Source organism: Saimiri boliviensis, chromosome X (genome assembly GCF_048565385.1).
Source record: "Saimiri boliviensis isolate mSaiBol1 chromosome X, mSaiBol1.pri, whole genome shotgun sequence".
In the NCBI taxonomy this organism is placed as follows: Eukaryota; Metazoa; Chordata; class Mammalia; order Primates; family Cebidae; genus Saimiri; species Saimiri boliviensis.
The window spans coordinates 130,962,035-130,988,415 of NC_133470.1; the positions used below are offsets into that span (position 1 = coordinate 130,962,035).

Here is a 26,381-nt window from a genome sequence, read left to right on the forward strand (position 1 = left end):
CACAAAGGGAAGGGAACAAAAAGGAAAGAACACAAAGATAACAGAAAGTTGGGAGGAGAGGAAGACCACAAATGGAGAGGAAGAATGCAAGGGGAGGGGAGAGGAGCAACCTGGGAAGCTGAGAGAGTTCTTGGAGTAAGCCCAGCCTGGGGATGGGAGTAATGAGTGATCTGGAGAGGAGAATCTATAGACACTCACCTTCCTTAAATACTCCATTGACAGAAAAGAAGAGCATCCTATCCTGAAAGGGAAGAAGAAAAACTAGAGCCTTCATGATTGATCCTCCTACCTACCTCCTTACTTCCTACCTACTTCAGCTCTCTGGGCCTGACTGAGGGAGTAAGCAGGTGCTCACCGTCTGGATGCACAAGTCTACCACATAGGAGTTAAGGTCGTGTTGAGTTCTGGGCAATGCACTCAGGAAGTCCACAATCTCATGTTTTGTGTGCTTCAGCAGCTGAACCCTCAGGCCTGTGTGAGAAAGAGAAGCAATGGGGGTTGCCACATCCTGCCCCCTGTACCCTATTATTGACTCCCCACCCCATTTCCCGTGCTGATCTTCCCCCACCACACACTCACGAGAGTCCTTGATATTCTTTATATTCCTGCTGTCCTTTAAGTACTTTTCCAAGTTGCTTCTAGGAGAAAAAGAGGAACAGGAGTGGGTGGTACTGCCAATGCAGACATTTCCAGGAACTGCCCTTTGCAGGGAAGCCACATAGCCCCAGACCAGAGTCAGAGCTGAGTTACTCACAGGGCTGGGTCCTCAGGGTTGAGGGGAATGGTCAGGGAGAAGCAGGCCTTGTTATGGTAAACACTGAGGAGACCCTTTCTGTCTTCAGAGTCATAGATCAAGTAATACCTGTGAAAGAGAAGTGGGGATAGGCTATTTCTGTGGCCAGGGACCCAAATGAGACTTGAAGACCCCCTAAACCCATGAATAGACATTTGCTTGGGGGACCTGTCTTGTGTTAACCTTCCACTGCCTCATGATTTTGGGGTACTTACTGAAGCAGAAACTGAAGTACCAGATTCTTTATGATCTCAGATCCTTTATAGCTTTCCTGGAATCAAAAGACTCCTTGAAGCTATGTGGTTTAAAAAACATCCCTTACAATATCTCAAATCTTGATGATCCCTTCTTACCTTACAAGGTTTTATTATCTCAGGGGTTTCAACGCCCATTATAATTGGAGATGTTAAAACCTGGCCATCCTGAGAAAGGAAAGAGGTAGTCAGCAGTGCATACTAGGAAGGTAGAGCTGTATGAGTAAGGAGATGAACAACCCCAGAGGGAACAACGATCAGAGGTGAGGTGTGAAATGGCCTCCTCAAAATTCTATCAGCAGGACAACAGCTGGAGTCTTCAACAGTGGATCTTGGAAGCCTCTATTATTAGATGCAATTTTTGTGTGAATTAATGAGTGTGAGTGTGTGAGTGTGTGTGTGTGTGTGTGTGTGTGTGTGTGTGTTTATGGACATTTTATTCCAGGGAGAATATTCTTGTTTTTTTTTTTTTTTTCTTTTGTTTGTTTGTTTTCAGGAATCTTTGTCTCTAAAATGGATGAGGGTCTGATACAAACATGTAATCTAGGCAAGACCCAAAGGACTTGAGGGCAGGCATAGAGGTCGTGTACTTGAGTAAGAAGAGACATTGATGATGGTAAATACTTACCAGGCGTAACAACTCTGGGAAACATTCCAGGATGGTACTGTGCATAACCAAAAATAGAAGGAAGTGACTGACAGTTTAGGGTTGCAGAGCCTGTTTCCTCCCTCTCTTCCCCCTCTCCCTCTCATTTCTCATGGTTAGCTTCCACCTAGACTGCCCTGACTCTCCTTTCTCCAGTGCCACAAGCAGCAGCATTGGGAGCTCCAGAGCTTTCTTCCCCTATCTCCCTTCCTCCCTCCCTCCCTCCCTCCCTCCCTCACCTTTGCCCAAATCCCCAGGGAAGTCTCCGCAGGGAGCAGGAAATGGGGTGGGAGCTCAGTGCTCCGTTACCTCATTGGCTGTCCGTCAACCTGCCTGACCAGGCCCTGGCCAAGAGCAAGTCAGCCCTTAGGGATGGCCCAGGATGCTGGGACAGGGAGGTGAGTGAGGTGGGGCTCAGGAGGCAAGAAGGGGAAGGCAGGGGGGTTGACAACAGAAACGGAGTGAAAGTAGGGGTGGGAGAGATGGGGGAGACATAGGAGATGAGAGACAAAGGAGAAGCAGGATGCAAAGCAAAGGGAAGGGAAAGATGCTCTACTGTGGGGGTGGACTTCAGGGAGGAAGAGAGGAGAAAAGGGCTCCCCTGCTGCAGCCCTTTCCCTCACCGCCCCCTGGGTGGCCCTGGGGACTGAGACAGGAAAGGAAAACTTGTACCTGTTGGGCTGGGGCCTGCTGGATGCAGCTGGAGCCTTTCTCACCTGTGTGAGCTCAGTCTGAGCTGGGCATGGGAAACAGCAGCCATGGGGACAGGAGACCTTCTCCCAGCAGGAGTAAAGGGTCAGGCCGCAGCTCAGAATGGGATTCAGAGTCTGGGGACCTCCTCTCCCGGCCACTGCATTCTCTTCTGATGGTCCCTGGTGCCTGCGCCCCAGTGTGCTGACACATGACCGAAGAAGGCTAGCTGTCTTTGATTACCCAGGGCTCCTCTGAGGCCCCAGGCAGGACGATGTGAGGTGTGGACGGAAGGAGGTGCACTGCCCAGAGAGGCTTGTCTTTCGGTCTCCTCAACCTCCTCTGCCCACTGCCTCAAGAAGGTGTCCCACTTATGGTCCCCTGACTCAGGTTTCTCCCCAAGGAGGGCCCAGGTCCTGGCATTGGGCCAGAAGAAGAGATGGCATGATAGCAGCCACCCAGGGCCTCAGCCCTCAGCATGGAGCAGGGAAGCCCCCATGCCAGCGCAGGACAGGTGTGGGAACCTTTCTGGAGCAAGACAAGGAGAATTCCCCTTGGGACTTGGGAGGGAAACTCTGTCTCAGCATGGAGGCAGGAAGACCTGCCTCAGCATGAAGACCTGGGTTGGGAGACTCTTCTTGGTCCAAGGCACCAGCATCAGAATATTGCTGGTCCTGTGAAGGTGGGGGAGCCCTGCTCCCTGGAGCACACTCACAGAAGGCGCACTGGAGGAGGCTGGGTGAAGACAAGTGGGAAACACCACAGAGCAGGTGAAAGGGGGAGCATGCCAGAGGAAGGAAAGGAGACTGCTAAGCACAAATGAGTGAGTGACGCCGAGAGAGGAGTGAGTGAGTGTGTGTGTGTGTGTGTGTGTGTGTGTGTGTGTGTGTGTGTAGGAGGGGAGGAGGTCTGTGGTCCTCCCAGAGGACCAAGGCTGCCTCTTCCTGCACAGGGGCACTTTCAGATACAGCTCAGTCATCCAGGGAGCAAAGGTGCCCAGGAAGGGCGACAGGGGTTGCCACTGACCTTACATAGGCGGACTCGTCAGAGAAGATGCTGCACAAGGGGTTCCCTTCTAACCACAGCTCTTCGAGCTTCAGCCCTTTCACCTTGCCCAACTCCCACACCGACTTCAGCTAAGAAAGATGGGGAGGAAACTGGAGAAGGAGGGCCAGGGAAAGACAGACACTCGGGACCCTGGGCCCCAGGTTCCCCCAGCCCTCACAGTCACCTACGGACACCAGACACCTCTGCCTGCCCGTTGCCAACATCCTGATGTGTACCGCCATCCATCCTCCACCCAAAGTTGACCTGGCTCTCCCTTCTCACCTCATTTTTGGAGAGGTTCAGGATCTTGACATTGGGGGCCTTCTCTGTAATGTCAGACAGGCCATCCAGCTGGTACAGTTTGTTGTTGCACAAGTTCAAAGACAGTAGCTGTCGGGTAAGAACAGTTAGAGTGATGGATAGTATCTTGAGCCTTGGAATCAAATCTGCCTTTAACCCCATCTCTTCCACCCCTCTAATTAAATAGTAGCACTCGACCTAAGGCCTCACCTCAGGAAAATTTGTCGAAATGATCTTCAGAGTGGCAGCCATGTCGTTTCTTCGATTCAGGCTTATATCAAAATGATGTTTCACCAAGTCTTCAGGAAACCAAGAGAAGGGAATCAGAAGGCTGGGAGGGCCCAGCTAGATCAGCACCAGCATCAACCCCTCCCAAAGTTGCCATCCATATAAGTCTCCTTCCCAGGCAGACTGCTCTGCCCCTACTTGCCTTAGAATTGTTGCTGTCAGCCATACCTGGGTCAAAGCAGAGACTCTGGAGATCAAGAGCTTGCTGGGAGACATCATATCGTTTGTTCATGGTCAGCTATAGAGACAGAGATGAAGAGAGAAGCTCTGAGGCTCTGGTGGTGGTGATAGGGAAATATAGGGGTGGGGGCAGAAGAGGTGCCTTGAATCTGTATTACCTTTAGCTGTGTCATCGCTTTTCGTTTCATCTTTTTCTGCATAGACTGAGGGTCAGTAGAAAGATTGACAAAAACAAATACCTGCAAGAAGGTGAGGCGAGGTGAGCACCAGGACCTCTAATCTCAAAAAGACAAAGACTAGTCCATGGCCTGTCCTCCTGTCCAGAGATTACATATCAGGAATATTGTTGACATATACCTTTTGGTTTTCCTCATCATGAATCTTGCAGTTGACTTTCTTTAATGCACAGGCAGCATGAACATTCTGGACAAAGAAGTGGGCCTGATTTTTGTCGTAGTGGAACTACAGGGAGTGGAGGCAAGAGTAATAGTGCCAGAGGCCAGTGGTCCCTTCTGAGTCAGGCCTCTCCCCCTCCCCTGTGCCCACTCATCTGGCTTTACCATATTCCCTTACATTGACTGGAGTGAAGGAGACATTGCAATGACTCTGGATTGAATTCAATATCCATGTCTTATCATACTTTATCCCATAAGGAATCTAATGGTGAAAAGAAGAAATGGGATAGAAGAGAGACAACATGGAATTAAGCCTGGAAAGTAGACCCAATTAAGTGTTTTATTCTAACCTTCTAGTGGAGCTTCGAAAGACTTCTAAGATAGGGACCGTTAACATAATTTCAACTTTTAATTTTTTTGTCAGACATGGAATTCCTAGTTGTTGTCTTTACTCTTTATTCCAAATTTACCCCCAAGATAATAAATTTCAGATGTTCTAAATAATCTTTTTTTAAGGTGCTAGAAGATTCTACCTATTGAAGACAGCCTGCACCTCTGACAAGAACTCCAGAAACTCAACACCGCTACACTCAGCTTGAGTCATGAGGCATCTGGTGGAGAGCTGCTCCATCTTCTTGGCAGTAGTTTCCACCTTTGCTTTTAGACAATCTCTTGTGCCCTCTTGCAGTCAGCCTGTTCCCTTTACATTGTTTTTCTGAACCTGCCCTTAGACGTTAACTCCCCCTGTCCTCTGAAAAATACCTAGTCTTTCTTTCTCTTTCTTTCTTTCTTTGTCTTTCTTTCTTTCTCTTTCTTCTTTCTTTCTTTCTTTCTTTCTTTCTTTCCTTTCTTTCTTTCTTCTTTCTTTCTTTCATCTCTCTTTCTTTCTCTCTTTCCCTACCTCCCTCCCTCCCTATTTCCTTCCTTCCTTCCCTCCCTCCCTCCTTCCTTCCCTCCCTTTGTCTTTCTGTCTTTCTTTCACAGAGTTTTGTTTTTGTTGCCCAGGCTGGAGTGCACTGACGCAATCTCTGCTCACTGAAACCTCCGCCTCCAAGATTCAAGCGATTCTCCTGTCTCAGCCTCCTGAGTAGCTGGGATTACAGACATGTGCCACCACACCTGGCTAATTTTTGTATTTTTAGTAGACAGGATTTTACCATGTTGGTCAGGCTGGTGTCGAATTCCTGTCCTCCAGTAATCTGCCTGCCTCGGCCTCCCAAAGTGTTGGGATTACAGGCATGAGCCACAGTGCCCTGCCATTATCTAATATTTTTACATGTGATTAACACAACTCTCCCTGACCCGCCTTTCCTGCATATTTTTTGGCATTTTCTCAGGACACTCACTGTGACCTTGAACCAGGTCCCCGGGTCTCCATTCTGTGTGTTCTTCTCCACTTCCTTCTCTGGAGAAATTATATCTTGGAATTCACTATGGCATTTCACAGTCCTACTATTGGGTTGTAAGGTACAGGGGTTGCTGTAGGGAAATTGATAAAAATATATGTCTATAAATGTATAGAAATGCATAGAAGTGTGACACAGTTTTTCATACACCCTCAACTCACTGAAAACCAGGTCTGCAATTAGGATTTCTCAGCCATTACTTCACTTCTAGCATTCTTCAGTTTTTCAATGAAAGGAAAAAAAAAAAGAAGACTACAGAGAGTGAAAGAAACACGAAGTTCCAGGGGCTGCTATGTGCAAACCAGCCTGCCTGATCACTTACTTTCTTATTTGGGGGTCCTCGTGGACATCCCTCACCTCCACATTTTCATTATCCTCCTGAAGGTGGGGAGGTGGGAGCTCATATCCATCGTGTTCATCATGAAGGTTCTCCTTTCCAAAATTATCCTGGGAAGAATCTCCACCTTTATTTTCTCCTTGAGGAGAGCTGTTACCATTACTGTGTTCTGAAATTTGGAACAAAAATACGAGTTTGAAGACACATCAGTGGTCACATACCATTTACCATTTCTTGGCCTAACACCATAGTAGGGCAAGCAAAGTGCCAGCTTGCCCTAATAGAGCAGTAACATAACCCCCAGAAAGCAAACTCCTCTACCTGTCCAGATAGGAGGACCTTTTCTTACAGATGACATAATTAGGGAAGAAATCTTAAAGGAGGAGGTAACTGTGTGGAACCATTTGGAAAACAAAGCAGCATTTATAAAGAACAGAAGTGTGAATGTTCATGGATTAGACAGGAGATCAGCCACACCCCAGGAAGGATCCAAATCTTGCCTTCCCTTGTGCCGCTGTAGTGTAACAATCTCACCAAAACATGATTGGCAACCTCTCTCACACCTCCCAAATGCAATCAGCCACGAAATTGATTTTATTAATAATCAGCAAGCTGTACTGTCTCTTCTAATGCAAACTTTCATGACAGGGTAGATTGATGTATCATCCTACTAAACTGTTTCTTTGCCTCCAGCCTTGCCTTCAACAATACTCTTTTTGAAATACACAGAGTGAGCTGTCTTTTTGCTGACCCTGAAATGCCTTTCAGCTCAGAAGACAATGCTTCTAACTTCTACTCTTCTATAACAAGGAGCTGAACAATGATCAGAAATGATAGGTGTCAACTACAATTTCCAAGTGTTTAGAGATTTTTCTGTGGTCAGAGAGAATAATCTGTATGACTTTCATTCTTTTAAATTTACTGAGGTTTGTTTGATGGCCCAGGACATGGTCTGTCTCTGTGAACATAGTCTATCATGAATGTTGTCAGATATGTGGGAAAAAGTATACTCTGCTGTTGTTGGGGATGTTGAAGGCCCCAGTGATAATTGTGGACTTGGCTATTTCAGCTCCATCAGTTTTTGCTTCATGTATTTTCAGCCTCTGCTGTTTGGGTGTGTACACAGTTAGGATCATTCCGTCTTCCTGGTGGATTGATCCTTTTATCATTATGTAATATCATTTTTGTTTCTACAGATTTTCTTTGCCAGCAAGTCTACTTTATCAAATATTGTGGACTCAGGTATGCTTATTATGTGCGTTGGTTATATTTCAATGTATTTACTACTAGGAATTTCCTTGTTCACCCTCCATATTCCCCATCAACATGTTCAATTAACCATGTGGCAAGATTTGGAAGTTTAATTTACAGCTACGAAAATAAGATAGTATCAATTCTCTTGCCCATAACCATATTGATGAAGGATATTTTATCTTTATCACATTCAACAGCAACAATAGTAATACTAGTGGTTTTGAAGGTGGGGATTAAGGATATTAGACTATTTGAAGCCAGCTTCCTTTTAGCATCTAAATGTAATGTTCTCTAGGTTGGTATTTAATTTAATTAATATGTATCGTATTGAGACACGGTCTTACTCTGTCACCTAGGCTGAAGTGCAGAGGTATGATCTTGGTTCACTGCAACTTCCACCCCTCAGGCTCCAGTAAATCCTCCCACTCCAGCCTCCCAAGTAGCTGGGACTATAGGTGCACACCACCATGCTAGGCTATTTTTTAAAAAAAATTTGGTAGACATGGGGTCTCAACATGTTGCCCAGGCTGATTTCGAACTCCTAAACTCAAGAAATCCTCCTGTCTCGGTCTCCCAAACTTCTGGGATTATAGGCATGAGCCACCATGCTCATCCATAGGTTTGCATTTTATACATATTACATATTAATTACTCCATGTTATCTCAGGACGTATTTGTGAGTAAACATTCTGTTCACTCCTGATCCATTTACAATATAATTGTTATGACCAGGCCTCAGATGAACTCCTCTGGAAAGTCATTGCTTTCACTGTGTGACCCATGGTTAGGATAGTTTTGTTACTCACAACCTTTGGGACTTTTCTTGTAAGGCATTGGAAGTGAAATTAAATACAGGTAGAGCATTTGATCCAGAAATGTTCAGTCCCTAAAATTTGGTGATAGCTTGGAATGCTCTCTTTTTCTCATAATTCACATTCAACGGATCAAGAAAGTCTCTTGACTCTACCTTTACAATATATCCAGAGTCTGGGCCCTTTTCATTCCCTCCATTGCTACTACCCTGGCAAGGTCACCAACATCTATCTCCTGGATTATATTGCCTTCCAACTTGTCCCTCTGCTTTTACACTTGCTTCCTCGTCATACATTTTCATCATAGTGGGAGAGTGATTTCTTTAAAGCAGAAGTCAAACCCTCTCATTCCTCTGCTCAAAAATCTTTTAACAAACTTCAATCGTATTGTAAAAATATCTGTAACCTGCTCTTTTCAGTTAACATTTTATATCATTGCATGTTCAGAAATAATATTTAATTGATTTTTATTATTTATCAAATTAATATGCTTTCCTTTACAGACATTGTGGAAATTAAAGCTAAGGTCACCTGTTTAGCAGAGCAAGAACTGATGGTTGAATCTCATTGAGCTGGAAGCTCAGGGAAGAATAAATATGATTAGTCCAAAATTTATATTTTTCATATTTTTTAAAATGTCTAAATAACAATTTCTGACTTTAATATAATTTATACATTAGATTATTATTTTAGTTAAAATATGTTACAAATTTTAATCTACTAATAAGATTTTAAATTTTAATAAATCCCTCCAAGTTTTTGCTACTATAAACAATGCTACTAAGAATAGGATTATATATATCTTCTATTATTTGTTTACAGTTTTTCCTGCAATAATTCTACAAATGGATTACTTTGATAAAAACATGAATGCTTTCAAATTTAAGAGATTTTTAGAAGTGGTATTTAAAATATATATTTATACTTATTTGCATGCTAATAAAGAGTGAGTGAATGAGCTTATATTCACACCAGTTCAGGAACCATTTTGAAAATTTGCATACGTTGATACAAAAATTGCCCTTTTTAAAGTTTATATTTGAAAAACATTGCCTCAATGTATATATTCATAATTAGTCAGGAGGATGGCTGAAAGAGAAGGATCCAGAATTTATTATCAGGGTAGTGGCTAAGATACCAGAGAGTAGTTGAGACTGAAAGAGACCTGATATTCTCATAAACAAGAGGCAAACAATCAAGGATGGAAGCATAAGATGACGATGAGCAATGGCAATACAATAAAATGAGAAAAAGCTTCTGATATACTGAATCCATGCTAGCCATATACGTCCATCTTGAAAACTTCATGGAAAGCATATTACACGTGTTTACCCATTCCTGTGGCATTATCTTCTAAACATTAGAGAGAAGCCACAGTAAAGAAGATAACAATGAGGATATTAAGAACTATACCAAACTCAGCATTTGAAAAAATAAATTTAGAGTTTTTCTTCCAGTAAAGAGAGATTGGTTAAGTCGTACCAAACTTCCAACTGAGAATAACTAGAAAAGTGTGGAAAATCATTTAAAATAAAGGTTATTTAAAGGTATCAAAAAGCTAATGATATAATAAGTTGTTATGGGGGAAACACCAGGGGAAAAAAGGAAACTCAGAATGCAATCCCAATCCTTGGGGCTGATTTTTTTCTAGCAGCAGTTGATGATTCCGAAGGATGTAGGTAACATGCTAAAATGCTGTGAATTTTTGCCAAATTCCCACAGAGTCATAGAGCTGAGAGCATAAAATTTGAAGTTGGGCATGTTAAGGAGAGGGGACCTTGGCAAACCACTCAGGCTTAGATAGGCACCTCTAAGAGCTATGTCAAGTAAATACGGGTAAACTGGAAATAGACCAGATCTCCAAGGAACTGAAGTCCAAATTAATAATCTCAATAATCAATGAGATTAATTAACCTCAATTAATCAATGGGATTAAAGAGATTTGGGGTTTTCCTTGCAATCTAGCAAGCTGACAGAAAAAAAATCTTCCCTCGAGCAAGACAACTTCATCCTAGGACAGAAATAAATGAATCTATAATTTATTATATATAGTTCCCTGAAAAAAATAGGTGAAAAAGGAGATAAAATGGCATGATTAAAAAAGGACAATAAAAAACACATAAAATTCAACTACTCAGATAATGACATTATTGTCAAGAATATAAAAGATTATATTTCAGCCAAGAATTGAACAATATAAAAAGTGAACAGAATTTCTAGAATCCATAAATGAAATAACTGTAATTAAGAACAATTATATGATTAGCAGCATAACATCATAGATGTATTTTTGTGACCTTTACCCTTCAGGTGGCAATGTACATTCTTGCCTTATCACAGTCTAATGCACATTAGTTCTTTTATATCTCCTTGAACAACAAAGGGGTTTGGAATAGTACGAATACACAAAATGATGAAGGGTACAAAAAGACACCGGGAAAATTAAAGGGGATACAGTAATTACATCAAATATGTTTAATCTGAGTTTTAGAAGGAAGAAAAGAGAAGAGTGCATAAACTGTATTTCAAGGTATAATGTTTGAACAGTTTCAAAAAGTAACAGAAGATGCCAAGTCACAGGTGCAAGTAGCAATGTATATTTCAAGTGCAGCAGAGTATGAGGAAAACAGAACCCAGGTGCATCCTAGTAAAGCTGTTGAAATCCAAAGAAAACAAATATTCAAAGTAAAATGAAAACAACAGGTTATCTTCAAATAAGCAAAAATAAGGCTGATCAATATATATTTTTTAAACAGAAATAATGTAGCTTAAAGAAAGTAATGTTACATATTCAGAGTGCTAAAGTGTAACAGCCATAGGTCTAGAATTGTGTGTTTATTTAACTTCCATTTTTTGAAAGATACGAAATGGAAGTTAAACATCTGTGATATTGCAAAACATATATTAGATCTTCAACCCTGTTTGCTGGCATACAACTCCTAAAATTTTTATCAACTCCAAAGTGAAGTCTTTTTGTATGCTAGGCTGGCAGCCCCTAGTAGCTTCAGGATGAGGGATGGTCACTGGAAACAGCAAGGCAGTATTAGAGGAACTTTCAAGGGGCTGAAAGCTAAGTCAGTCACCAATGGCCAATGGATTAATCAGTCATGCATGTATAAAAAGCCAAAGGACAGGGTTCAGAGAGCTTCTGGACAGATGAACACATGAAAATTCCTGGATGGTGGCACACCTGAGGAGGGCATAGAAGCTCCACATCCCTTTCCTGTACCTTGCCCCATACATCTATTTGTCTGTATTCCTTGCAATATCCTTTATAACAAGCTAGTAAACATAAGTGCTTCCCTGAGTTCTGTGAGCCATTCTAGCAAATTAATGCAATTCAAAAAGAGGGTCATAGGAACTCCAACTTGAAAGTGATCAGTTAGAAATTCTGAAGACCCAGACTTCCCACTTGTGGTGTCTGAAGGAGGAGGTCAGTCTTGGGGACTTAGCCCACAACCTGTGGGATCTGATGCTATCTCCAGGTAATCTAATTTTGACACTATCAAAATTAAGTTAGAGGACACACAACAAGTGTTTACTACAAAACTGATTGCTTGTGTGTTGGTGGGGAAAACTCCCCCCACATATTTGGTCACAGAAGTCTTTTGTGCTGATGGTTGTTGTAGAGTGAGAAAATAGAAAAAAGCACTTTGAGATTTTTTCATACTTGTGATTTTTTTTTTTTTTTTAAATACAGGTCTTGCTTTGTTGCCACCTAGGCTGTACTGCAGTGACATGATGTTGGCTCACTGCAACCTCCTCCTCCTGGGCTGAGGCAATCTCCCACCTTAGCCTCTAGAGTAGCTGGGACTACAGGCATGCGCCACCACGCCTGGTGAATTTTTGTTATTATTATTATTTTTTTTGTATATATGGGGTTTTACCATGTTTTCCAGGCTACTTGTGACTGTTTTATTTTTTATTTTTTTATTTTTTTATTTTTTGAGATGGAGTCTCGCTCTTGTTGCTCATACTGGAATGAAATGGCACGAACTCAGCTCACCGCAACCTCCACCTCCCACATTCAAGCGATTCTCCTGCCTCAGCGATTCTCCTGTGTCAGCCTCCCAAGTAGCTGGGATTACAGGTGTGTGCCACCACGCCCATCCAATTTTTGTATTTTTAGTAGAGACGGGGTTTCACCATGTTGGCCAGGCTGGTGTCAAACCCTTGACCTCAAGTGATCCATCTGCCTCAGCCTCCAAAAGTGCTGGGACTACAGGCATGAGCTACAGTGCGCGGCCCTGCTTGTGACATTTTAATCCAAACAAAAGCTAAGCAAATTTGTCGCCAGTCAACTCAAAACAAAAGACTCATCTTCAGGCCAAAGAAATATGATCCCAGTTTGAGGAATGTAAACACAAGAAGGAATGAAGAATAATGACACTGGCAAATATGTAGGAAAATCTAAATAAATATTTACTATATAATACAGTGAAAACATCTTTAAAGAATTTAAATATGTGTTCTCATTGTTCAGCTCCCAAAGTGAGTTCTCTTATAAGTGAAAACATGCAGTGTCTGCTTTTCTGTTCCTCCATTAGTTTGTTGAGGAAGGGGAACAACACACACAGGGGCCTGTGGTGGGAGGGTTAGGGGAGGGAGAACACTGGGAAAAATAGCTAATGCATGCTGGGTTTAATACCTAGGTGATGGGTTGATCTGTACAGCAGATCACCATAGCACACGTTTACCTGTGTAACAAACCTGCACATCCTGCACATATACCCCGGAACTTAAGATAAAAATTTAAAAAAGTTTTATGCACAATAGTATATTGGGAGGGACATTAAGAGAGTTAAAATATTGGAAGGTATCTGTGTTGTCCAAGGATATGTGAAAGAACTAACATACATTAGACTGTGATAAGGCAAGAATGTGTGTTGTAATCTGAAAGGTAGACTACAAAAATAGCAAAAGAATGTCACGTTATCAAGCCAAATGAGGCAAAAATTAACAACTCAAAAATAATTTAAAATTTTACAAAGGAAAAGAGAAAATTAGAATAGGAAAATAGATGTACAGCAAACAGAAAGATGTTACATATAAGCCAAATTATATGTGGAATTATGTTATATGTAATGTACTGAAGGTTTCAAATAAAAAAGCAGAAATCATTAGACTTGATTAAAAATTAATTTAACCAAATGCTCCTTAAAAGTAACATATGTAAAACAAAACACAGGACATTTGAAAGAAAAAAAAGGCAAAAAAATACCATTAAAACACTGACCAAATGAAAGCTGCTATAACCATTCATAAGAGAAAAGATATACTTTCAGTAAAACATTACTAGAAGAAGAAGGGATATTTTATAATGATAAATGGTTCAGCTCAACATAAAGATGTTAATAAAACAAATCTGTATTTATTTTTTAGTGCAAAGCCAAAATATACATGGCAATAAATTGATGGAATTTGGGCTCTTGCTACTTCCCATTTAAAGGAGACTCTGCTAGGTGTCATATGGGTGGAGTGGAGGTGGGAAGGGGACTCAGTCCCTCCTGCCCTGTGGGGACCTGAAACCAAGGCTTCATGCTGACCAGCTCACCCATGGTGTGTCCTGAAGGCAGTGACTTTTCACCAATGTCCTCACAGGAGAATCTTTGTGGCCTGGAGCTGGGGGTTTGCAGAAGTTTGAAGAGGGCAGCCAAGGAAGGTGACAGCAAGTCCCAAGCCACTTTGTTAGTGAACAAAATGGAGTCCTTATAGGAAATTCCTTCTTCAAAGGCATAGAGAGGAGACTGTTTACTATTTTTAATGTCCTCTAGGTTTCCTATCAGCCTGACCCCTAGGAAGTTGTTTCCAAGGGAGATATTCTTGCAGAATTGGTTAGCTCCAATCACGGGGCCTCGGGCCTAAGTACTTGTTACAAGCAGAGAACTTAGCTATTTACGCTCTTTCCAATATATTACATTGTATTCCTTCATGTAACATGAGAAAACTTATTTACAGAATCACCAGCTCCTTGCTCTCCCTGAAGTTTACTAATTACAAAATATTAAACACTATGAAATGTGTATTTTGAAAATAAAGTCATTCTGCACCTTCTGTCAATATGATCACCACACGATGACCTAAAGATATTCACTGTAAATAATCTACCAATCTAGTGCACACTTTCTAGATGGGCAAGGCAGATACTTACCTACCTTAAAATATGTGTAAGTAACAAACATACAAATATATTCTTTTAAGAATTTGAAGTCACATAATTTTCTGCAAACTGATTTTTTTCAATATTGTGACATCTTTTAATTCTCATTTTAATCAATGTAGTTTGGACACAAATGTCTATTACAGAGTCATTTTGCTTTTCAGGGAAATTAACTCTTGATATTTGTTACACTTTCTCCTGGTTAGTAAAGGCCCTTTAGTACAGGGTTCTTTACACAAAGTCTGCAATATTGTTGCAAATATGTTCTTTCAGCTTTTCACATTTTAATATTTTTTGTTTTGGCAATATAGAAAGTATTTCTAAACTTCTAGTAAATTTATGACTTACAAGTAAAATAGGTAATTCTTTGGGAGTAGAGTGGGAACGGAAGAACACACGGTGAAAAGGAAGGAAAGAAAAGGAGTCAGGGAAGCTGGGAGAGTTTTGAGAGGGAGCAGTGGGGGATTTGGGGAGGAGACTCTATAGACACTCACCTTCTTTGAACACCCCGTTTACAGAAAAGTAGAGCATCTATTCATGAAAGGGAAGAACTTAGGTGCTCAGGATCCCCCTTAACCTCCTACACACCTCTGGCTCTCTGGGCCTGTCCAAGGGAGGAAGCAGATGCTAACTGTCTGGTACCACATGTCCATCAGGAAGGAGCTGAGGTCATGCTGAGTTTTGGGCAACACACTGAGGGAGTCCACAATGTCATGTTTTGTGTGCTTCAGCAGCTGCCCCCGCTGGTCTGTGGAGGAGAGGAGAAGCAAAGTTTGGGGGAGGGCTGCCACATCCTGGCCCTTGGCCCCTGTGATTGCTCCCATCATACCTCCTTACCTTGGCAGTCTTCCCCATCACACACTTACAGGAGTCCTTGAATGTTTTTTATTCCTGATATCCTTGAAGTACTTGCACAAGCTGCTCCTAGGAGAAAAAGAAGAGCAGGAGTGGGTGGGTCTGGCCAGTGTGGTCATTTCCAGGAGCTTGCCTGTGTCTGTTGGGGATCCTATTTCTCACTATCATCCTGATGTGCACTACCATCTACCATCAACCCAAATTTGATCTGGCCATTTCTTCTCATTTCATTTTTGATGAGGTTCAGGATCTTGACTTTGGGGGCCTTCTTTATAATGTCAGACAGGTCATTCAGCCAGCAAACTGTGTTGCTGTGCAAATTCAAAGACAATAGCTTCGGGGGAAGAAGACTTAGATAACAACAGAGTGATCATTACTGGTCTAGGGCCTCAACAACAGAACTCTCTCCTTTCTTTTGCATTTCATTGATGTGCTCCTTTCCCTGCCCCCATTCTTTTAATTGTTTTAAGAACATTGGGAATGTCAACAAAAATAATGTCTACTGATTTCTCTGGAGGCAAATTAGGAAAGGTGCTCAGAAGAATAAATAGATGTGAATCTGTTGGAGAGAGCACTAGAGTAAGAAACAGACCCATTTCTCTGCTGTAATAGCTGAGTCAAGGGAGTAATCATGATTGCTTTCTTCTTTATATTTTTATTTGTTTTGTAAATTAAACAGTTGATAATATTTCAATTTTACAATATACATTTGTTTGAAAAAATCCACCGCTTACATTTTGCATAATTTACAGACCTCTGAACTTGCAGACGCATTTCTAGGAATCCATCATACGAGAGATTCTTGTTGTATGGATTAAAAAATGTTATTATACACTATTTAAATTATAATAAAAATTTATTATGAACTATTTAACATATGCCAAATAATGTCAGAAATAATTTTAGTTATTCCTGACCTAAAACTTCCCTTTAATGTCTGTTGTTTTGTTAACAGACCTTTAATGGGCACCTCTCTGTGTCAGGCTATGATGCTTATTGAGAGATGCAAAAATGAGTAAGATTTGATGATTTCTACTCTCAGTGATAATTACAAAAGTATGTACAAGGCAAATACATAAGCTTATAATGATCTTATTTAAAAAACCATGTTTGTTTTGCACTTTCATAAGCAGCATGAGTAATTAATATTGATGAAGAATTTTGGAGTTGCACTGAAATGTGTAAAACAGTTTCACGAACTATTAATCCTAAACCTTGTGAATTAAAAAACCTAACTTCTGGCCTGGGTGGGAGCTGCACTGCCGACCCTGGGTGGGGGCTGGGCAAAGGAGCAGGGTGTGATTGGCTACAGGTCCAACCCTTAGGTTTACACGACTGTGGTCTGAGTTCCCCAGCCCCTCTCCTCCTTTTTTAAAGATGAGATTTAGCACACTCGGCTATTTAAACATTCAGCATTTCTTGAGTATGTATGTTGAGGCCATCTGAGCTTATAGCTGATTAAGTAACCAGTTTCATGCTGTGCCATTCACACTCACTACTTAATACTGCCATGGTGAAAATGTGGAGGAAAAATGTATCTATGTGTGTCTGGGAAGCATATACACTTGAACATTTTTTCATACTCTGATTCTGTAACATTTCTGAGTTTTGTTTTGTTTTATGGGAAAAAAAGTGATAAAGCAATCAGAAGAACAAGAGGTTTACTATTGATGCTTAGCATCGTGTGACCTTGGCTGGCCAAGAAGAGTACATGGCCAAATTAATTTATGAGAATAATAATTTTTCAAACGCCAATTTTTTTCTTGTATTCATGTCAATATCATGAATAGAAAGGAAGAACCATAAAGGATAAAGAACATGATGTTCAGTTACATTTATGTGAACCTAAAGAAACAATGTGGAGGCAGGCACAATCAACTAAACTCTAGGGACTTGATGATGTTGCTTGGAAGGCATCCATACCTGCAGTTTGCATTCTTCATATGTAATCATATTGCCAAAGACAAACTATTTCATCATTTATTGTAAATAACACTTCCTCTCAGACCTACCGTAGGTTTTTGTGATGTACTGTCTTCCAGCTGGAATAAAAATTTCTGCATTGCATTAAAAATAAAAAAGAACAAAAACTTAACTTCTGTAGTTGTCATGAAACTTCATAGGATAGGCTATGGAAACTGCTACCCATCACACTCAGTGTGAAATAAGAACTTTAAAAATGTTGGTTCTCCTGGAAACCATCATTCTCAGCAAACTGACACAAGAGCAGAAAATCAAACACCGTATATTCTCGCTCATAGGCGGGTGTTGAACAATGAGAACACATGGACACAGGGAGGGGAGCACTACACACTGGGGTCTGTTGGGGGGAAATGGGGGAGGGGCGGGGGGTGGGGAGGTGGGAAGAGATAGCATGGGGAGAAATGACAGATACAGGTGAGGGGACGGAAGGCAGCAAAGCACACTGCCATGTGTGTACCTATGCAACAATCTTGCATGTTCATCACATGTACCCCAAAACCTAAAATGCAATAAAAAAAAAAAGAAAAAAAAAAAAAAGTATATGACATAAAAAAAAAAAAAAATGTTGGTTCTCTTCCCTCTACTCCCTGATATTTCACATCATATACAAGATTTAAAAACACTTTTAAAGAAAACTGCAAAGTAAAATATCCAAGTCTGAGAGCACAATTGCTCTCTGTAAGCTAGCCTACACAGTAATATTATCCTATTCTTTCCACTATAAACAGTTTTTAGTCTAGAAGAGCTGTGGGAATGTGGATTATTTATACAAACTAGATCATTATAAGCTAGATCAACTTGCTTTGGAATTGAATCCTACTTATAATCTCGTAAACTCTGTTGCTACAGAAGGGCATTTCCAAGCTTGTCCAATTACATTATTTAGAAATAACCTATTATTTTTCCTTTATTTTCTTGTTTACTAAGTCTCCCATTGTTCTAAGGGTCCTGGTAAAGTATGGTTAGCAGGAACTTTGAACACTAAAGAAAACCAAAGCTCAGTTGATGGATGGAGAAACTGAGAGCCTAAGAATATTTGAGAAAATGCCATGGGATTGTTTAGAACTTGCTCCTAGCTCAGACCTAATTAGCAGCAAGTTCTTCACTTTTAATTCAGTAGAGAATGATCTCTGAGGTGACTTCGGGTTCTAAAATTTATTCATTAAAATTGAATAGAGTTGTTTTTATTTTTTATTTTAGAGGTTTTATTTTAAGAGATCAAGCTTTTTGATGATATGAGCAGTGAATCTGAATGCTTAATCTGTCCTTCAGAAATTCATTTCAGGGTAATGATTTATGATCATACCTGTATTTAATTCACGGATCCTTCGTAGGAGGATCCTTTCAGCATCTTTTGCCTAGGGTCACAATGTTGAAAGGAAATGTTTCTCCCTGATCGAATGTTCACTAACCCTCTTTACCCTAGCTTGGTATACGGAATGAAATATACCATTCTATGAATTTGAGTTGTGGTTTTAATTAAAATTCTTGTTTGTCCTCACTCTAAATTCCCAAAATTCTCAATCCAAGCCATCTTTAATTTTTTTCCAGCATAGAATTCCTAAGTTGCTTTGGACAATTAACACACACAAAAATTAACACTAAAAATGGTAACTAGAGTCAAGTTTGGACAGTTTTCTCAAAGAGATCTAGTTGATACGAAGAAACTGAGTTAAAAGAGCATAAAAATTGCTAATATGCTAGGCACTCCTTTTTTTTTTTTTTTTTGACGGAGTTTCACTCTTGTTGCTCAGGCTGGAGTGCAATGGTGCAATATTTGCTCACTGCAACTTCTGCCTCCCAGGTTCAAGAAATTCTCCTGCTTTAGCCTCCCAAATAGCTGGGATTACAGGCACCTGCCACCATGCCCAGCTAATTTAATCCTAAGCAGCACAACAGAATAGGTAAAATATGGGGAAGTAAGACTGTGGCCAATTTTCTAGACTTGGAAGATGAAAACTCAATTAAATTGGCCAAGGATAGGAGAGGACTGAAATAAAGGTGGTCTGACAATGACCCTTAACCTAACTTTGGACCACAGTTGCAGGAACAAAAACATCTGACTGCCAGCACAGAAATTCTGCAGGAATAGTGTAGTCACAACGTGTATTACATATATTCTCACTTCGACAATTGTAATACTCTAAGAATTCTAGTAGCTTCTTACAATGCAACTTCAGTTACATAAGCCAAAAACAAAATGCCATTACAATTGGTCAACATGAGTTCACACCATCCCCATTGCACTCTAGCTTTTATGTGACACAAATTCCTTATATTGATCCCACTTTATGATTTTTAGTAAAGACCAACTAGTGTAGCAAAAGTAAATTTAAAAATAAAAAAGGTAGTTGTAGACAGAACAGGATGGACTTAAAAGATAAGTAATATAAATCATACAAGAGGTCAGATTATAAAGAAGATGGTGTGTCCTCATTATAATGAAGTTGTCTTTAAATTTTCAATCAACACAATAGAGGAAACTTTTGAGACAACAAACTGACTCTGAATGCTGGACACTGAATGATATGTTAGACAAATGACTTGTTGGTAAAACTTTTTCAGTAGCTTACTCAGATGCATATTTTAAAAGCTGACTCATTTGCTTGAAGGTAATAAGTGTTCCTGATATATCAAATAAAGTTACTGCACACAAAATTAATTTCTGGAACTCCTTGTGGACAGACAGTCCTGTAGTGGCTACCACGTGGAGATATTCAATGAATTTTTATAGAATTGAAAGGGTAGTATGTGGCAATATGTACATTGAAAATCATTGGGGCAGACATGAGTAGAAGTTTTGCAAAAAAAATGACATGATCCTAAAGTATTTTTTTAATGAAAGCATTTTAGTCATTGTGATTTGTCAATTTGGCTAGCTATAATACTCAGTTATTTAATCAAACAGCAATCTAGGCATTGCTGTGGAGGTTTTTTATAGATGTGGTTAGCAGCTGCAATCAGTTGGCTTTGGCTTTAAGTAAAGGAGATGACTTTCAGTAATATGAGTGGGCTTCATCTAACCAGCTGAAAGGCTTTATGAGCAACAACTGAGGTTTCCCAGAGAAAGAAAGATTCTGATGCAATACTGTATCAGTTCCTGTATGAGCCTGCTGGCCTGCGCTATGATCTTAAACTTGCCACCACCGACAATTGCATAAGCCAGTTCTTTCAAATAAATTTAAACTAAAAATGATTTGGAAATATATATTCTTTGAAAATAAATATATACTGATTCTATTTGTCTGGAGAATCCTGATTGATATAGCCACTTACTAGAGTAAAATGGAGATTCTTGACTTACCATTTAGTAGTATAATATGTGCTTTAGATCTTTACAGACTTTTTGACATGATATTATCTTCCCAGTCTTTTAAGTACAGTATTGGACTTACTTCACACCATATATGAGACTATATTGACTTATTTCCTTGTTTCTCTAATTACATAGTTATCAAAATTTATTTATATTAGGTCAGCTTAACTCCTCATGATATTTTTTGTATCCCTCTAGTTTGCTTTTGCCATTTTCACAACGTAATAGACCAATATCAGTAGACATATAAAATAAAATGGACTCAGTAAAATGGACTAAATGTATGTAGAAAAAGCCAGAGTCAACTCAGAGCTTTGTTAAGGACTTACTACTCTTTTTTTCTTTTTTTCTTAAAACTTGTATTGTTATATACTTGTATGTGTGTTCTTTTTTTTTTAATTGCATTTTAGGTTTTGGGGTACATGTGAAGAACATGCAAGATTGTTGCATAGGTACACACATGGCAGTGTGCTTTGCTGCCTTCCGTCCCCTCACCTGTATCTGTCATTTCTCCCCATGCTATCTCTTCCCACCTCCCCACCCCCCATCCCTCCCCCACTTCCCCCCAACCGACCCCAGTGTGTAGTGCTCCTCTCCCTGTGTCCATGTGTTCTCATTGTTCAACACCCGCCTATGAGTGAGAACATGTGGTGTTTGATTTTCTGCTCTTGTGTCAGTTTGCTGAGAATGATGGTTTCCAGGTTCATCCATGTCCCTACAAAGGACGTGAACTCATCGTTTTTGACGGCTATGTAATATTCTATGGTGTATATGTACCACATTTTCCCTATCCAGTTTATCATCGTTGGGCATTTGGGTTGGTTCCAGGTCTTTGCTATTGTAAACAGTGCTGCAATGAACATTCGTGTGCACGTGTCCTTGTAGTGGAATGATTTATAATCCTTTGGATATATACCCAGTAATGGGATTGCTGGGTCAAATGGGATTTCTATTTTTAGGTCCTTGAGGAATCGCCACACTGTCTTCCACAATGGTTGAATTAATTTACATTCCCACCAACAGTGTAAAAGTGTTCCTATTTCTCCACATCCTCTCCAGCATCTGTTGTTTCCCGATTTTTTAATGATCGCCATTCTAACTGGTGTGAGATGGTATCTCAATGTGGTTTTGATTTGCATTTCTCTGATGACCAGTGATGATGAGCATTTTTTCATATGTTTGTTGGCCTCCTGTATGTCTTCTTTTGTAAAGTATCTGTTCATATCCTTTGCCCATTTTTGAATGGGCTTGTTTGTTTTTTTCTTGTAGATCTGCTTTAGTTCTTTGTAAATTCTGGATATCAGCCCCTTGTCAGATGGGTAGACTGCAAAAATTTTTTCCCATTCTGTTGGTTGCCGATTCACTTTACTGACTGTTTCTTTTGCCTTGCAGAAGCTGTGGAGTTTTTACTCTTTTTATACTTGCCCTTCTTCTTTGTTTCTTTTTTGGTCTTACACTCTTTTCCTGCATTATTTGCTTTCATGTAAGCATTTTATGTAAATTATTTTTCTCTCCTTTCTTTACATGTCAATTATGCTTCTTTTTAAAAATTTTTAAGTGGTAATCCTATAGTTTGTAATATACATTCATAACTAATCTAAGTCCACTTTCAAAAAACAGTAATACTGCTTCATGGATAGTGCATGTAGCTTATGATAGAATATTACCAACTCCTCACTCCCATTCCTTATCACATTGATGTCATTTATTTCACTTACCCATAAATTGTAATCACTGAATACATTGTTACCATTTAAATCAAATAAGAAAACCATAAGATTTTGTTTTACCTTCATTCTCTAATGTTCTTCTTTTCTTTATGTAGATCAAGTTTTTGAATAATGTAATTTTTCTTCTGTTAAGAAGTTCTTTTAACATTTCTGGCAAAGCAGGTCTACTGGTAACAAACTCACTCATTTTTTTTTTTTTGGCTTGTCTGAGAAAGTCTTTTCTCCTTCATTTTGGAAGCTTAATAGCCTTGACTTGAATACAGAATTCTAGGTTGATGGGAGTTTTCTTTCAATCTAAGTATTTCATTCCACCCCCTTCTTGTTTGCATGGTTCCTGAAGAGAAGTCCTATGTAATTCTTGGTGTTTATAGTATTCTCTGATAGTAGCTTGTATTTCTGTATAACAATGGTGATATCCCCTTTATCACTTTTTTATTGTATCTATTTGATTCTTCTCTCTTTTATTCTTTGTTTGTCTAGATAGTGGTCTATCTATTTTGTTATTTGTTTTTTTTTTTTTTTTTTTTTTTTTTTTTTTTTCAAAAAACCAGCTCCTGGAATCAGTGATTTTTTGAAGGGTTTTTTTTTTTTTTCGTCTCTATCTCCATTTCTGCTGTGATCTTAGTTATTTCTTGTCTTCTGCTAGCTCTGAAGTTTGTTTGCTCTTGCTTCTCTAGTTCTTTGAGTTGTGATGTTAGGGTATCAATTTGAGATCTTTCTACCTTTCTGATGTGGACATTTAGTGCTATAAATTTCCCTCTTAACACTGCCTTAGTTTTGTCCCAGAAATTCTGGTACATTGTCTGTTTGTTCTCATTGATTTCAAAGAACTTCTTGATTTTTGCCTTAATTTCATTATTTACCTGGAGTCATTCAGGAGTAGATTGTTTAATTTCCATGTAGTTGGATGGTTTTGAGTGAGTTACTTAATCCTGAGTTCTAATTTGATTGCACTGTGGTCTGAGAGACTGTTATGATTTCAGTTCTTTTTCATTTGCTGAGAAGTGTTTTACTTCCAATTATGTGGTATATTTTAGAATAAGTGCCATGTGGCACTAAGAAGAATGTATATTCTGTTGATTTGAGATGGAGAGTTCTGTATATGTCTATTAGGGTCCACTTGATCCAGAGCTGAGTTCAAGCCCTGAATATCCTTGTTAATTTTCTGTCTTGTTGATCTGTCTAATATTGACAGTGGAGTGTTAATGTCTCCCACTATTATTGTATGGGAGTCTAGGTCTCCTTGTAGGTCTCTAAGAACTTGTTTTATGAATGTGGGTGCTCCTGTATTGATGCATATATATTTAGTATAGTTAACTGTTCTTGTTGAATCGATCCCTTTATTATATAATTTCCTTCTTTGTCTTTTTTGATCTTTGTTGGTTTAAAGTATTTTGTCAGAGAATAGGATTGCAACCCCTGCTTTTTTTTTTTTTTTTTTTTTTTTTTTTTTTTTTTTTTTTTTTGCTTTCCATTTGCTTGATAAATTTTCCTCCACCCATTTAATTTTAACCTATGTGTGTCTTTGGGGGTGAGATGTTTCCTGAATACAGCACACCAGTGAGTCTTGACTCTTTATACAATCTGCCAGTCTGTGTCATTGGGGAATTTAGCCCATTTACATTTAAGGTTAGTATTGTTATGTGTGAATTTGATCCTGTCATCAAGATGCTATCTGGTTATTTTGCACACTAGTTGATACAGTTTCTTCATAGTGTCATTGGTCTTTAGGAATAGTAAGGAGGCCATGGATGGGGCAGAGTGAGTGAGGAAGAGATTAGATAGATGGGTCAGAGATATGATGGTGAGCCAAAAAATGTAGGGCTTTTGTAGAAATTTTGGCTCTAACTCTGAAGAGAATAAGGTGCCTTTGCAGGACTTTGAGAAGAGGAGTGCCATGATTTGACTTATATTTTAAAAAATGCTCACTTTAGTTTCTACGTTGAGGATACAAAAATTAGGGAGCAAGACTTGAAGTAGAAAGACCAAACTAATTCAGTTATCCAGATGAGAGATGATGGTGGATTAGGCTTTATGCATACAAATGGAAATGATAAGTGATTGGATTTTGGATGCATTTTGAAGTGCAGCCAAAATAATTTCCTGATGAATTGGATGTGTAGTGTAAAAGAAAGAGAGGAATTGAGGGTGATATCAAGATTTTTGACATGACCAAATGGATGTCAGAGTTGCCATCAATTGAGATGGGGAAGGCTGTAGTAGGAGTGGGTATTGGAGAAAAGACTAGGAGTTAAGTCTGCGACATTTTGAGTTTGAGATGTCTATAAGACATCTGAGTGGAGGTTCTGAGTAGGCAGTTGTATATATCAGACTGGAGTTCAGGATGTTGATGTGGCCTGCAGACATGAATATAGAAACTGTTAACATAAAAAATGTTTTCTATAGCTATTGGACTGGGAGATATCACCAGGGAAGTGTAGATATAAATGAGCAGAAGAACAGGGACTGAGTTCTAAGTGACTCACATTTAAACAGGTCTGAGAGAAGAGGAGGAGTTGGTGAAGATGGAGAAAATAGGAGAGTGCAGTGCCTTGGAAGCCATGTGATATAAGTGAAGTGAGAAGAACTCAGACATGAACTATGCCAAATGATGCTGGTAGTTCAAAATGAGGGATTAAGAATTGACCATTGTATTGAGCCATGTGAAAACCATTCATGACCTTGACAAAAGTAATCTCAGTGGAGTGGAAGAGGTGAATACCTGATTGGAATGTGTTGAAGAGAGACCAGGAGAAGAAAAATTGGAAACAGGAAACTGTTAAAAGAGGATGAGAGAGTAGTCAAATGGATATCTGAGGAAAGAACTTTCTTGACATACGGAATAGATATTGTAAAGGCCCTAACACAATAGTGAGCATGGCTTGTCTGAGGAATAGTAGGGAGGCCACACCTGGAACAGATGGGGTGAGAAATAGAATAGACAGAGAAAATGGAGGATAAGAAAGGATGATTGGGGATCCTTCTTGATGCTAGATTGATGTAGATAGAAAGCCTAGGGGAGTGTGGTCTTAGGTCAGGAGTCCTGGTTCAAATAATGCCTTATATTGAACATGAAAACATATATCACATGTAACTGTAAAAGAGATTTCCATCAAAGGGGAACAAAGAAATGGGATAATGATAGGTAGGAGAATAGGAGAATTGAAGTCAAGAATATGTATATATAAAAAGAATGTGCAACTATATATATATATATATATATATATATATATATACACACACACACACACATATATATAATAATGTGTGTACAGATAGATAGGTAGATAGAAATAAGAGTACGATTGTATCCTGAGAGAAACGATACAGTATAGAGTACAATATTGATGATGCTAGACATAAGGAAGAGAAAGATGGTAGAAACATCACTGAATTGGTTTGAGAGAAAGAGATGCAGTGGGAAAGGAGAGGAAATTTTAGACAGGAGCCTAGAAATTTCATGTATGCTATCAGCAGGAAAGTCATATAGTAGGCAGGTGCAGGTGGGTGAAGTGATGTGGTGATAGGGGTCTGTGATGGTTAATATTAATTGTTAACTTGATTGGATTGAAGGATGCAAAATATTGTTTCTGGGTGTATTTGTGAGAGTGTTGCCAGAGGCGATTAACATTTGAGTCAAGGACTGGGAGAGGCAGACCTACTCTCACTCAACTGGCTGCCAGCATGGCTAGAAAAAGCAGGCAGAAGAAGGTGGAATGAGCAGACTTGCTGAATCTTCCAGGCTTCATCGTTCTCACATGCTAGATGCTTTATGCCCTCTAACATCAGATTCCAAGTTCTTTGGCTTTTGGACTCTTGGATTTATACCAGTGGTTTTCCAGGAACTCTCAGGCCTTCAGCCACAGACTGAAGGCTGAACTGTTTTGGCATCTCTACTTTTGAGATTCTGGGACTTGGCCTAGCCACTACTGGTT

At 39.6% G+C, this 26,381-nt stretch overlaps 1 pseudogene; it reads right to left on the reverse strand.

The window, feature by feature from the left end:
* Nucleotides 1–313: 313 nt before the first annotated feature.
* Nucleotides 314–4,237, reverse strand: LOC101040989 (nuclear RNA export factor 2-like; annotated as a pseudogene).
* Nucleotides 4,238–26,381: the final 22,144 nt, after the last annotated feature.